Source organism: Eulemur rufifrons, chromosome 7 (assembly GCF_041146395.1).
Source record: "Eulemur rufifrons isolate Redbay chromosome 7, OSU_ERuf_1, whole genome shotgun sequence".
NCBI lineage: Eukaryota > Metazoa > Chordata > Mammalia > Primates > Lemuridae > Eulemur > Eulemur rufifrons.
Window position 1 is genome coordinate 253,836,351 of NC_090989.1, and position 12,340 is coordinate 253,848,690.

The window sequence follows — 12,340 nt, forward strand, 5'->3', positions numbered from 1 at the left end:
ACAAGGCTCAAAAATATTTGTGGGAATACAAAAATATTCAGCACTCAATAAGGTAAAATTCACTGTGGAATACTATTAAAAATGCAAATTAATCTATAGCGATAGCAGATCAGTGGTTTCTGGAGTGGAGATGGTTGGGAGGAGCAGGAGGTAGAGATCACGAAGGGGCACAGAAACATGGGGTGATGAATACAGTTGTCCCTCGGTATCCAGGGAGAATTGGTTCTGGGACCCACTGTGGATACCAAAATACACAGATCCAAAATCAGAGGATGCTCGAGCCCCTGATACAAGATGGTGTGGTATTTGTATATAACAACACACATCCTCCTGTATACTATCTAATACAATATAAATGCTGTGTAAATAGTTTGCTATTTTTTACTTGTATTTTTTATAACTTTGAAAAATATTTTAGATCTGTAGTTGATTGAGTCTGGATGCAGACTCCTTGGATATGGAAGACCAACTACATGTTCATTATCTTGATTGTGGTTATGATTTCACAGGTGTATACAAATTAATACACCAAAAAAAGTCTAGTGTTACAAAGGTAATCTATTGGAAACATTTTAATGTTTTTTCACTGAATGGGGAATATTCTTAAAAAACTGAGTGAGGTCAAGGCTCAGTAGTCCACAGGCCATCTTCAGTTCTGTTTTCTGCTTTGCCCATGTGGGGCCAAGAAGAAGACTGGTCACAAGGCGAGTATCCAGAAGTAGGGGCCTGGGGGAGGTGGCTCACTGACCTCTCAGGCCGAAGCAGTCGGACTTTTATCCTAAGAGGCCTGCTGGTGATAACTGTGTGCACCAGCGTTTGGGAACCATGGCCCACAGGCTGAAGTCTAACTTCTGACCTAGAGTTCAAAGCCTTTCTAGCTTCATCTTCGGCAGTTATTTACTCTTCTTTCTCCTCGGTCCCTTTCACCCTGTTTGCCTGGCTGAATGACTAGACCCTGGACAGGTGATGCTTTACCTCCATGCCTTTTCCCATGCTGACGCCTCTTCCCAGAATAAATGCAGTTCCACTTTTGTGACCACTCTCAGACAACATTAATCCTTCCCTCTTTCGTATTCCTATTGCCATTTGAGTGATTTATTCAACAAACATTTACCACAGACTTTCTTCGTGCCAGCTAGTATTCTTGCTTGAGGTTGACTTTATGAAATATGGAGAAATCTCAAGCCTCAGGAACTAACAAGCAATTGCAGAGACACACAGAAAGCACTACTTCGTCTTAGAGGTGTGGCGTGCGGTGAGAGGCATGGGTATGACGGTAACACCAAGGAAGCGTGACTGGTCCTGCCAGGGAGTTAAGGGAGACTGGGCAGGACGTTCCAATGGGTCTTCTGGGTCTTCATAATAGAATAAAAGTTTTCCAGGTTAATGAAAGGGGAAGAGCCACTCTAAGAGAAGGAGCCGTGTGTGTAAAGGCGTGGAGCTGCGAAACGGCAAGGATGCGTTGGTATCCTGGGACTACTGTAAGGAATTACCACGAACGAGATGGCTGAAAACCGAAATTTGTTCTCTCACAGTTCTGGAGGCCAGAAGTCCAAAATCAAGGTGTCAGCAGGGTTGGTTTCTCGCTGCTGTGAGAGAGAACTCATTCCATGCCTCTCTTCCAGCTCCTGGAGCCTGATTGGCAATCCTTGGCATCCCTTGACTTTGTAGATTTGGCTTGTATAACTCCAATCTCTGCCTCCATCTTCACATAGTATTCTCCTCTGTCTCTGTGTCTTGGTTTTTATGGCCAACCCTAAATTCAGGATAATTTTAACCCAAGATCCTTAATTAATTACATCTCAAAAACTCCATTTCCAAATAAGGTCATGTTCACGGGTGCCAGGGTTAAGACTTGGACGTATCTTTTGTGGACCATTATTCAGCCCACTGCCTACCCCAAGAACTGTAAGAAGAATTGCTTTACCAAGTTGCATTTTGTTTTTATTCCAAGCTTTTACTGTTTATGTAGCCTTCCATATGTTATTTTTCTCTGTTTGACTTTACTTTTTTTTTTTTTTTTTTTGGAAACATTCTCGCTCTGTTGCCCAGGCTAGAGTGCAGTGGCACAGTCTAGCTCACTGCAGTCTGCAACTCCTGGGTTCAAGCCATCCTCCATCCTTCTCCCTCAGCCTCCGAGTAACTGGGACTGCAGGTAGGCACCACCACGCTGGCTAATTTTTTCTATTTTTAGTAGAGATGGGGTTTTGCTCTTGCTCAGACCGGTCTCAAACTCCCGACCTCAAGCAATCTTCCTGTCTTGGCCTCCCAGTGTACTAGGATTACACCCGACCTGTTTGACTTTCCATTCTGATTTACAGCTTTCTCAAGACTATTTTTTAAAGTATTATTTATAATTTGTCATCTTACACATATCCTTATACTTCAGTTCCTTTTTGAAATGTGTGTTAGATAAATAAAAGTATGAACTGAAAAGCGTCTACCAGGTTTAGTGGCAGACCTTTGCCAAAGGAGTTCCAGGATAGCAATGAGCCACGAAGCCAGACTGCAGTGCGTTGAGGAAGAAATGAGCAGCCGGGAAGAGGAGAGAATGTCTGTTTCTAAACGAGGAAGAAGAGAGAGTGTTTACCCTTGGCTATGAAATACTGACAGTGCAGAACACTGGCTCGAGTGGGCTTGCCATTGACAGGAAGGGCCTAAAAGAGAGGGGCGTGTTGGAGAATTGAAGAAAACTCAATTGATGACACTCATATCGAGGAGGGGAGAAGGGATGGATCTGGACGGACAAACAAATGGAGGCAGGTGAGCAGGGTGAGGACATGGTATTCTCAAGGCCTGCCTTTTGATGAAGATTTTTCCAAGAACAAGGGAATAGAGGTGAGGATAGTGGAGGAATGGAAGGACCCTGAAGGGGAAAGAAGAGCCAGGGAGGTCGGAGACCAGGACTCTTTTACCCCTACTCGCGTGAGTGGTCCTTTCTGGAAGTGCCCCGTGGCTGCCCAAGTGAGGGGGGAATTTGGGGACACTTGTGAAAGAAGGATTTCGTGTGGGGAAACTAGACTCACGTCCTCCTTTCCCAGAGTTTATCTCATTCGCTTTTCATATCAAGGAGTTCAGTCCTGCATACACTAATGAATAGTCCTTCCAAATCTCCACATATGTGCACCTAAGTATGTCTACCAAACATAGCTCAGCCTCTTGTACAACAGACCAAGGGACCCATGTTGCTAATCAGATGCTGTCGTAAGGAAATGTGTCATTTTGAGAGGGCCCAAAGCTCTGATAACTTGAGACCTCCTATCTGAGCCTCAACTTCGTCGTTATAAAATTGGGGGCAGTGGGATTAGCCTGGATGAGTTCTCATTACTTCCCTGCTCTGGTGTTCTGTGGCTCTAATGGTGATTGGTAGCCCTTGGCTTCGCTCAAGAGCAATCCTTGCTGACCAGCGGGCAGCACTGCCTCCCTGTGGGCAAGCCCCCAGCCTTCCCTGCCGGTTGGACTCAGGTCACTGGCTGTCTGCCCGTGACCCAGCCTCTGAGGACACCCTTGCTCTGTGCACACCCCTTCCTTGCTCATCTTCCAGCTGCTCATGTTGAGCCCAGCCCCTCTTCTGGGAGTCTTCCAGCTGATTCCACGCAGCCCCACAAGCCACTCCCGCATACCTCCCCAGCCAGTGACATAAGATGTGGCTTGTGCAGTCTAGAAACTTTATGTAAGCAGGCCATGATGGTTGGTTAAATGTCACACTTGTGATCACTTTTAGGTATCATGCCCTTGATAATGAACATATCCCTCCATTTCATACTGTTTAAATGGGAAAACCAGTTTTGGTTTGAGTCATTTCCCCTCATGGTTCCTTTTTGAGCATACAGCTAGCCTTCAGTGCTTAGAACTGGCTGTTTTATAGCTGCCTCATGGAGACAGTCCTCTGTTTTTAGCTTCCACACCACTGACAGTTCAGTTCCCTAAGTCACAAGTGAGGAATAGGAGTCGCCTGAGAAAGCAAGAGCCAGCAGTTCCCACGGCAGATATGGATGAGAACTCATGAGAAACCCGTGTGCTGGGCAGATGTGGCCCGTGCTGTACTTCCACAGAACCTGGGGCTGTTCAACTAACTCAGTAAACACTTGGGCTTGTCACTTGAGCCAGGTCCTGTCCTGACATCTAGGGCTCCCTACCCTTGAGAAGCAATGGCTTTTTCTCCAGTGAGTGAGACGGATGCAAATCCCATTCAGTTCTACAACACGTATTTATAGGATACCTGTTATGTGCCGGGTACAGTGCTGAACCTGACAGAGGCGATCCATGCCCTCACGGGGCATATAGCCCACAGAGAAGATAACACTGTGCAAGTGAGTTGAGTGCTACGACAGCATGGTTCCTGGTGTCGAGTAAGAGCTCAAATATCTGTCGATGGAATGAGGAGATGAAGGCGTCACCTTTATCCTTTCTCATGGGACCTGACACAGTTAGGCTTTAGGAAATGAACTGAACTCACTGGTCCCCAGCACTTCTCTGCATGATATTGCCAAAATGGGGACGACCAGACCTAACCAGACTGGGAGGCTGCACTTGCAAAGGGGGAGGTTTGCAGAGGCTCCTTCCAGGGTGGACAGAGAGTGAGTGTGGGGCGCACATCGCAGGCGCTGGGGTTTCAGAGCTTGCTGGTGTTGCATGCCTTTGCACTCTGTCACGACATAACCTTTCTAAATTATCAATATAAGCTCTGTCATTCGATTGGAAGAGAAAAGAAACTAGAAGTCCACCAACGTAATGCCAGAGTAAAACAACCCTGATCTTCCAGAAAACTATGTATACACATTTTCTTAGAGAAGTTTAGTCCAGGAGGACAAATTATTTTTCTACTCAAAATTCACTGCTTTAGAAAGAAACGCTCTGGGTTCCAGGGTTGTCATCTGTCGTTATCTACCTGACTTCTTTCCTGCCCTCAGAGAGCTTCCATTTTAAGACGGGAAAGAGAAGCCCAGAAACGGATGGATTTAACTCAGGTCACAGAGAGGCCTTCACGTGGGACTGTACATGCAGAAAGAGGTCACTTCCGTGTCAGTGGCGGAGACCCAGGAAAACGTCACAGAGGAAGTAGCATTGGAATTAGCCCTTGGAGCATAAGGAAAACTTTAACATGTGAGGTAAGAGGAAAGCCCTATCAGGAGGAAGATGAGTGTGGACAACAGTCTGGAGGTAGGAAAATCCAGGGTACACTTACGTAAGAGGGTCTAGTACAGTTTTCCTTGACTGCAGGTCACGTGAGGGTGGGAGAGGGAAATGAATGAGCAAGATCACTGAAGGCTCCGAGTTCCAACTAAGAGTGTGGTCCTGATATTTTAACCTCTCGGTTGCATCTTCCTCATCTGTAAAATGGAGGTAATAGTGCTCTCCGTCTCACTGAAGTATCGAGTTATTTATTAGACGTCTAATCTATATTAGTTCTAACCTCCTTGCACAGCATCTGATAGATGTGCTTTATAAAGAGCAGCTGATGCAATGGCAGTGTTGGCCGTGGGAACCATCGAGGATTTTGAGTAGGGAGATGAGTGATGTGCTTGGAGATGGGTTTTAGATTAACGTAGCACTGCACAAATTAGCACCTTTATAATATTAGTGCTCATAACTTGCTTTTCTTTCCCAGGAATTAAGTGTCCTTTATCTGCCTTTGTAGAGTCAGGGTAAGGTGATTCCAGTTCCAACGGTGGCGGGGAGGAACCTGCGGCCTTGGGGGCCACATGTGGCCTTCTGGATCCTTGAGTGCAGCCTTTTGACTGAATCCACATTTTACAGAACAAATCCATTTAATAAAAGATTTGTTTATTTATTCCTGCTTTTTACGTAGACTTCCCCATAGACATAACCAAGCTGAACACCCGTGGATATATGCCAAGTGCGATGCAAACCACTCTGCGCTGGGGAGGAAGGAGGAGACCAATGTCGGGTCAGACTCATGGCTAAAGACTCTGGCTTGTTGCAGAGAAGCTCTTCCCAACAGTGGGACAGGCCGCGATCCACCGAGCTCTTGATCACTGGAGGTGCACAACCAAAAGTGAGTACAAGAGCATCATGGATGCTGATGAGAGGGGGCCAGAGGCCGGGAAGAGCCTCCTGGAGCTTTTATGAAAGCTGATAACCCTAGAGACTAGAAATGTTGCTCACAATTAACGGCACCCTTCAGAAAAGTCCCCGCTCCACTCCCCACCCCTCCCCCACCACCGGGGAGCCAGTGAGCCCCCCAGAGACTGGGCCAGAGCAGGGAACCTCCCTGAAATGGAAACCATCTGCGAGTCTTTCTCACTCTTCTCCACCAGCCCCCTCTTGCCTGCCAGCCTCGCCTGGTTGATCTTTCTGGGAGGGGAGCCTGTCAAACTCGCCTCGGCCTCCTTTCACACCCGGCCTCCTCGTGCTGGACAAGTCATGGGTCACCAGCCACCTCTTCTGTGCTTACACCCAGCTAATCATCTCTTCCTGTGATTTGCATGACAACCCTCCTGCACTTAGCTGCCCAGGGGAGTTTTCTGGTTTTATCGCTTCAATTAACTTTGGGCTCCTGGGTCACTCTGGATTCCCCACCGCAGACCTGACTTTGGAAGCTGGCCTGTCTGTGCTCCAGGGGATCTTTGTCTGTTCAGAGCCTTCCCTTCCCTTCAGCAAGCCAGACGATGCTCACAGCGCCATCTTGGAAGGGGTGAGAGTACTCTCGGCCATGGCAAGATTCGTGAATTTCTGACGGATGTCAGAGCTGCAAAGCACCTAAGAGATTGTCTAGTCCACCTGGCCCACCTACTTGACCCCCCCATTTCACAGATGGGGAAATCGAGGCCAGACTGGGAAAAGGCTTGCCATGTTATATATATCAAGTCAGAGGCATGGCCACACCTAGGCCTTGGTGTCCCCTCAACCCCGCTGCCCCTCTCCGCCATGCTTTGTTAACAGAAAACAATTTGTCTGGAAACGTCAACAAGTTAGTAGTGAGTGGAAAATGTGTTTAGTGCTTAAATATTGAGCCTTAACAGCCTTGTTCCCTCCAGGCACCTTCTGCAGCTATTGTAAGAACCCCTGGGCACAGCCACGAGCTGGGCTGTGGCCTGGGCGCGGGGCTGGAGGGAGAAGAGACCCCCTCCTGGGCCAGCAGGCAGACCTGCATTCACTCCTTCGCACAGGGGACTGCTCGCCTCTGCAGCGACACCTCCCAGAGTTATCGTTGGGGGCCGGGGAGCAAATGAACTTGAGGGTACAGGAGCCAGACCTGAGGATGGGGAGAAAACTGGGAAGACAGGGGAGTGGTTGCAGACAGAGTCGACGGGAGAAGATGCCTGAAGGACCGTCAGGGGCCAAGTCCCCAGTACTTGCTATATGGTAATATTATCCTGGGGCTTCCAGGACAAAGAAACTGTTAAGATCAGAAAGTCACTGTTCTACAGCTTGGAGGACACACAGAGATTATCAAGTCAAGAACCCTCTTGGTGCTCGAGGGGAAACCAGCTGCTCATCCCACACGGAGTTAGAGGCAGGGCCAGGACGGATGCCCAGGCCGGCTCCCAGTGTGGGACCCTTTCCACCTGGCGGGGAACCCGGGCGCAGGGGCAGGGGATGGCGATGGCTGGGGCTTGAGCTTTTTGGAGCCCTAGAGGCTGGTGAAGCAGAGACACCACGGAGGAAAGCTGGGGTTTCTCTGCGACAACAGACTCTTGAGGTGCTGTGAAGAAACTGCTGTGGTTGGGATGGGGAAAGAAAGGCTGCGAAAGTGAAATTCGCCTTTTTGAGAGGAGGAAACTGAAAATGTGTTCTCCATCCCATGCAAATTATCTGTGGCCTCTTGTTCTGCACCTGCAGCGGCTCACGACGTACACAACGCCGGGCTCAGACAGGGCTCGGGCTCCCACACGATCTGCACGGGGGCTCCCAGCTCCAATCACAGCAGGACAGCAGGAGCGGAAGAGGCCTCCCTCCATCTGTGGGTGCCTCAAGCTGCACCTGGAGGGTGGCTGCCCTCCCAAGTGCCTGCCAGGATGAGAGCGGGCCTCCTCCGTAACCTGGCTGAGGTGACCCCGTTAAGGGACTACCCTCGTGGGGACAGCACCCAGGGCCCTCCCCCCTCACGCCACATTTCCTGTCCTGCTCATCTCCTGCCACTTTCTTTTGTTCTACCCCTTAGATACCGACCTTTTCATCCTGTGAGAATTTCATCCTATGGCCCCTGCTGGAAACGCCCTCTTTCCTTTGCTTCCCCCAACCCTGTCAGAAATTCCACGAGAAACCTCCCCTTGTGCACCAGACACCATCAGTCTCTCAGCTCTGCCTCCCAGCCTCCAAGCACGTCCTTATCCTGGCCCTTAGCTCCTGGCATGGTTGTCTGTTTACACCCTGTCTCCTGCAGTAGACTGGGAGCTCCTTGAGGGCAGGTGTTTGTCTGATTCACCTTTGTATCCCAAAAGCCAAGCACTTTGCCAGAGCAAGAGTGAGACTTTGTCTCTACTAAAAACAGAAAAATTAGCTGGGCATCATGGTGCACGCCTGCAGTCCCAGCTACTCGGGAGGCTGAGGCAGGAGGATCGCTTGAGCCCAGGAGTTCGAGGCTGCAGTGAGCTACGATGATGCCACATAGTGAGACTCTGTCTCAAAAACAAAAAAAAAGAAAGACTTCTCACCACAGTGTCCAGTCCCAAATTCTTGTCCCTTTGTTTTTTAGAGCCATTCTTCTGCCTGCTCTGGAGTTAGGTTCAGTTAGGTTCATGCCTGCAGATCCCAACCAACCAAGGAGGTCTTTCCCAAAGAGTCATTTGAATCCCCTTTCTCTGTCTTGTTTCAAATATCATTATGAATAAATGAATGGCTATAACAGAAGAACGTCTTCTCTATAGCTCTCCATTTCCCACCCTAAACTAACACAATTCAGTGACAAACCTCGTTTTTCAGTCCCTACTCAGTGCCTGGCGCTGTGTCAGACATTGCAGACATGGAGACAATAGTTCCCCCAAGAGAGCACCGCAGCCCAATGGCAAAAACAGACACAAAAACTGATAGTGGACTAATGGCGGGATTAATGCCATCCTGGAGGCAGGGGGACAACTCCCCTGCTGTTATAAGAAGGACAACCCACTTTCCAGGTGAACAAGATTGGGAAGGTCATCTCAGGCAGCAGGAACAGCGTGTGCAAAGGCACAGGAACGACTCACCTGTCCTTGAACTTTATATAAATGGAATCATCTAACATGTACTCTCTTGTCTCTGGCTTCTTCAACGCATGTGTCTGTGAGATTCACCCATGGGTAGAATATTTTAAATCTTTGTTTCAAACATTGAGAGTTGGGGCACTAAACTTGGAGGAGCCCAAACTTAACACAATAGTTTCCTAATCACCCCACCACAGAAGCAGGGCTCTCGTGAAAATTAGCTTTTATCCTCTTCTTGTAAAAGCTTACACAGAACATAAGCCTCCAGGCCCACAATGTATAGCGAGCTCCCCGCCTCCATGGAGAGCATCTCACTCCAGCCCACGACTTAAGACACTCTATTAAACCCAGGGTGGATTTTCTATGCCCAGTGGTTTTCCATTTTGTCTTTTATTTTTTACTTTAAGGACTTAATTTTAACAAAAGAGCCAAATTACCACCACATCTTTAAAATGAACTTGTTTAGGGGAGTTAAAAACAGGCTTTGGAATATGGAGCTTTAATTAACTTTGGAAGATGGTAATTAAACAGCCCCTGTGCTCTGTGTCATGCTTTGCAAAAGGCACGGAACAGAGAGACCAGAGACTGGAGTTGTTCACTTTGGCAAAGCACTGGCACCATCGTAGGAGCTTTCAAGTCCCCCATGCCCAGCCTGCACCCCCAGACCAATGGCATCTATTTGATTGGGACTCAGACATCACAATTACTTTTTAAGCTCTCAGGTGATTCCAATGTGCATCCAAGATCGAGAATCTCTAGATTGATGGACGGTGATGGAATGAAAAACCAGGAAACGAAAACAAGGGTGAGGCTGAGTGACTTAGACATGTCTTCACACCAAAATACAGCTGTTAGCAGTCAGGATAGCAGTTCCCTTGGAGAGCTAGTGACCAGAGGGGTACAAGGGAACCTTCTGGGGTGCTGCAAATGTTCTACATTTTGATCTGGGGGATTAAGAACCTTGTCCTGAGACCTCCTAACCCTATCCCAGGACACTGGGTATGTGTCTTCTTTCTTTGGCCCCAAAGTCTGTTACCTACAGGAAGTCCTGCCTCCTCCACACAGATGGGGAGACCCACGGAGAGTCTTTAGCTTTCCAGTTTGTGCCTTGACCTACCCATCTGTATCCTAAACCCACACATGGGTGCATAAATATGGAAAATGTGTTGAGCTGTAACAGTACTGTGTGAGTTTTATGTCGTGCAGTGTAAAAAGACTAGAAGTTAATATGATATGTATACAGGTGACCATGACATTGAGCTGAGGCTGGTACAGGTTCTATGGAACTGGTTAGGGGTGGGCAGGGCCTCAGTTCTGACTTGGGCTGGAAAAATGGAAAATTGAACTAAGGCTCCAAGCTGAAAGCAGAGGGCATGTGGGAGAAAGAGCATGTCAGATGTGCTTGTTCGAAGGCTCATGGGCCACTGGAGAGTTAGTGCAGGTGGAGAGCACTGGTCCAGGTTGGTGCACGGGGTGTGCTAGGAGAGCAGGTAGGCAGGACAGAGACAGGCCACCCGACTGCAGACAGAGTTGTCTGCTTCCAGGGGTGATCCTAGCATGGCTGATCAAGGGTGGCCTCTGTTGTCAATGACCTCAAAAGGGGTCAGGTGATCAGGCCAGCTCTGGGGTGCAGGGGAGAGGAGGTGATGTGCAAGAGTCCAGAAGATGTGACTGAGGTCCCAAGTCACTGTGCTTGGGGGTAGAGTGGGCAAGCCAACTGGAGAGCTCAAGACTCTGGATCTGTACGCGTGTGTAGGGGAAGAGGTGACACCCACAGGTAACTTAAACTCTGGGGATGTAAGAAGGTAGACACAGTGTCCTGGGGTGGGGTGACAGGATCAGGACAAGGTCTTGGGTTGAGGCAGCTCTGAAGTTCTCTTAGCTCATATGTTTTCCCCTTGGTTTTGGGTGGGGGGTTGTTTTTTTAGAGATGTGGTCTTGCTATGTTGCCCAGGCTGGCCTTGAATTTCTGGGGTCAACTGATCATCCCACCTTGGCTGCCTGAGTAGCTGGGACCACAGTGGTTTTCGTTTTTAAATAGGATCAGATTGGGATGGATTCGTAGTGATTCCCCTCCTCGTTTTATTTTGTAATGATCTTTTTTTGCCACCCCCACCCTAATTTATAGAGGGCGACACTGAGACCCTGAGAAGTGGTCTCGAGGGAAGGGGAATGTGGTTGGGCTAAATCCTCATGAACCCAGCATGTGAGGGCCTGGGGTGTCCATGGCTTGGCCTGTGTCTGAAGGCTGGGCCCACTTCGGAGCTGCCAGGACCAGGACCTCATAAGGCACCCCCATCCTGTCACCAGCCACCCAGGAGGCCCCTGGACCAGTCATTTCGGGAGAGCCACCAGAATAAAACGCAGAAATGTGCGGTCGTATTTACAAAGATTAGCAGTAGTTCCGTCTGAATTTCTGTGGGGTATTTTGGTTGGGTTTTTTTTTAATTATCCAGATTAGCATTCGGTAAATTCCCATGTGTAAAGGCTTCTCATTTTATGAGACCAGCTGTCAAAGTGGAAGTGGGTGCGCAGCTGGCTGGCCCCCTAGATGGTGTGTTTAATAGGCAGAGGACATCGAGGCCCAGTGAGCCCCAACCAACCCAACCCTGACCTTCGCCTTCTCATGAAGTCACCTCGCTGTGTAAACAACATGGCGGCGCTGTCCCTGGCGTTTCAGTACAGCGTTCACTTCCATAATGACCATTTCTGCGGTGCAAACCAGCCCTCCCCTCCCAACAGGGCCACACCCTGGCTCTGGATCTGGTGAAGGGGTGGGTTTGGGGCCGCCACGTGGGGTCTTTAGGAGGAAGACAGGAAGAGGAGAGGTGCCTCTATCAAGACGTGGGTCTATGTGCCACTCACTCGCCGGTCGTCCGGCACCGGGAAGGAGCACCATGGAGGGGCGGCCTCCTCTGCCACGCCCAGGTCCCCCTCACTCTGCTGTTTCTCCCCCTGCGTCCATTTCTACCATCTCTACCACCGTCGGTGCCAGCTCCAGTGCCACCTCATGAAGCCTTGAGGGGGACCATATGGTCCCATCGAGGGACACAGTAGGGATTCCACAGTCACCCCACCCTCAGGGTCACCTCATCCTGGCACCAGCACCATCCTCTGTGGCCCCCGGCACTTCGCACGTTTGTCGGCTTTGCTTCAGAACATCGCACGTTAAAGTTGCAGAACTAGATGCATTC